A 2905-nucleotide genomic window follows, 5' to 3' on the forward strand; every position below is an offset into this window, starting at 1 on the left:
ATTCTTTTCCTCTGCTACTGATGGCCTGAAATTTCCCTTTAAATGAAGACTGAGACTTTCCTCTCTCCAGCAGTTTCAGGAACAGGAATCCTAGGAAGGATGTTGGGTTCATGATGAAAACATTAAGGTCAGGAGCAATCAGGAAAACACATTAGTAGTTGCTGTGGTGCCCTTCTTGGTGTATCCCACATAGCCCATGGAGGATCCCCCTGCACTGGTCAGCTTGTGCACAGAAACCCATGAGGTAGACAGGCTGGATAAAATCGAAATGTGCTGGCATCACTTGGGTTTCGAGTTGTAGTTTACCCTCTATCTGGTTAAATGCAGGCTACCCATTAATTTCATTCAGTAGATAGTAGCCTTTCTTTAAATTCAGTTTAGAAATAGATGGCTTTTGTATTTCACTGCTGTGCTTTGCTGCACCCCATAGGAACCTTGGTGGACAAAATGGTTCTTGGGTGGGTGCTGGAAACAAACAGCATGTTTTTTTGTGTAAATAATTGAAGACAGAAGCAAGCTGGTTTAAACAATGTGTTTATATTGCAAGTGTGTCGCAGTGGAGCCTAGCTAACACCCCGACCAATTATACTTCCAAATTTTGCCCTTTGGGGACAGGAAAAGGCTGTCAAGTGCTGGACTGTCTGCAAATCATAGAAGTCTTTGAGTTCTTTTCATTGTTAAAAGGGTCACTTACTGTGAGCAAACAACTCATAAATCAATGGTAGTTGACACTCAAGTTCTGGCAGGAGGTTTCGGAGCTGTGTAATGGCATTTGGGAGATGGATCCACAGCTCCCTGTGCCCCGCGTCTGTGGGCCAGGGGAAGCGAACTGAAATGGCAGCTCTTCATGACAGCCCTTTTCTGCAAGTGCCAGATGAGGTGTGTAGTTCAGATACAACGCATGTCTTTCTCACATGTGTGCTTTTCCTTTTGGTCAAGAAAAATCCTTCTCTCTCTTTCTGCTTTAAGGAACACCAGAATTAGACCAGAAGGAATAACCACAACTGCTCGTAATTTACCAAGGACTGCGGAGGGAAAAGATGGGCAGCCGGTTCTTACTGGGCAGAGCCTTGGCCATGGATTATCTTACAAAAGAAGTGTGGACTGCCACGGGGAGTTGTTCAAAACAAGCAGTACCTTATCCGCCAGCTCGTCGGAGCCCCTCTCAGGGTGGTGCAGGGCATCAGAGCGGCTGTGAGGAAGGAGCAGGGCCGCGGGGAAGGGGAGGTGGTCCCACCGGCCCCGTGCGCCTCGCGACTCGCAGCTGAGCTTGGTAAGTGCTTCATTCGTTTCCAGGGAGGTGCACAGATGTGAGCTCTTACATTCAAAGTAAATGCCACAATCATTTTTCCCTTACCTGTTGGAATTAATTAAATGGAAATGGGTTTTCTACTTCATTTATTGTTTTGATGCCCACTCGCCTGCTGCAGTCTGATTTATTTTTTTTCCCCTCCAGCCTGTTGTGACCTCAGTGTCTCCCTCTCTGTCGTTTTGTTGTCTGAGTGTTTTCTTCCACTTTGCAGATCTAGGAAAAATGCTTTCCCCCAGAGGGTGTAAGGCAGCATGTTACACTAACCAACTGCCACGACAGAAACTGGCTATGTAATGATGCTTCTTGCCCTGTCCCCGCTTGGCTGATGGCAGTATGCTTTGCCTTTCATCCACCTCTGCTTAGGGAAAGAGCCCTAGGGGTGAGCAGGGCATGCCTGCCTGTTCCTCCTGGGGCTGAGGTAAAAAGCACAGAGCCTTGCGCACTCACGCAGGAGCTGCCTGAAGTGCTGCCAGCGAGTGCCACAGCCAAAAAAACCTGGACACGGGTGGTGCTGCCTGCCCAAGCACTTCTCAGAGGGACGTGTCACGGGTGCTTAGTCAACAGCAGCGTCAGAGGGCAAGGTGCAGCACTTCCCTCCTGGTCACGGAGCTCCTAACAGTGGATGCACTGAAAGGTTTGTGTGCTGCACAGCCTGCTGCCCTGAGGAAAATGAACACGCTCTCCTGCATCCAGTATTAGGCCGCATTGTATGAACAGACTGTGGTGATTCTCTCTGGAGAAGGGAAGGAGAAGTCTTGAGCTCAACCCTCAGTGCCCTTCACAGCTTAGGTAGCAGGGCTCATCAGGACAGCAGCTTCCCACACACAATGCTGCAGTTATCTGATGGTATATCAGTATTTTTTCTACCCCATTCCCTTTTTTCCAGTTTCCTAAAGGAGTGGCATTGGTCCTTTTAGCAGCTGCCATGTCAGAAGCATCCAGGAGGAGACTGCAGGAAGCTGGCGGTTTCTGGGAAAAATGAAGCAAAGCTGTGGGGAGCTGCTGGCTGAGTCAGTGGCTTTCTAACATCTTTCCCTACCAGCGCTGCCCACTCCTGCCGAGCTGGACCAGCCTCCTGGCAGCAAAGGCCCCGTCCGAGCTGCTCGCATCCCAGGCAGAGTCAGCATGCTGACCTCTCCGGTTTGTGAGGACCAGTGCTCAACGTGTGCACCTAGCCTTGCAGTGCCTCTCTAGCCCTCTTCCTCTCCTCCACCACCTCTCAGTTGTTGACTGACAGGTTTCACAAGTAACATGGTAATATTTTAAAAATGCCTTTGAAAAAATGAAAATAATTGATGTGATCTGTGTAGAGTGAGATTGCTGGTGGGGAACAGCTGTGGCAGATGTAGCGAATGGGAACCCTGCTGAGGGACTGTTGTTGTCTGGGTATAGTTCAAAGGTTTATATAGGATTAAGATATTGATGATTAGTAACAGTAAAATAATCTTTCTCTCTCCAGAACATTATTGGTGCCACAGAGGAATACTGTACGGGTCAACACAAGCTTCCTGCAGTCTAAATAGTCCAGCATGAAGCTCACACAGCCTACATGAGGATTTTCTCATTCCTAACGCTACATGCCGCTTATTCTGC

The 2905-nt window shown here is 48.6% G+C and overlaps 1 long non-coding RNA gene across 1 annotated transcript; it reads left to right on the forward strand.

Moving 5' to 3' along the window:
- Positions 1-353: 353 nt before the first annotated feature.
- Positions 354-2654, forward strand: LOC118164469. Its single transcript, XR_004749513.1, has 2 exons — positions 354-1273; positions 1524-2654. It is a non-coding gene; the product is annotated as an uncharacterized LOC118164469 (long non-coding RNA).
- The last annotated feature ends 251 nt before the right edge of the window (positions 2655-2905 follow it).

This window comes from Oxyura jamaicensis, chromosome 3 (assembly GCF_011077185.1).
Source record: "Oxyura jamaicensis isolate SHBP4307 breed ruddy duck chromosome 3, BPBGC_Ojam_1.0, whole genome shotgun sequence".
In the NCBI taxonomy this organism is placed as follows: Eukaryota; Metazoa; Chordata; class Aves; order Anseriformes; family Anatidae; genus Oxyura; species Oxyura jamaicensis.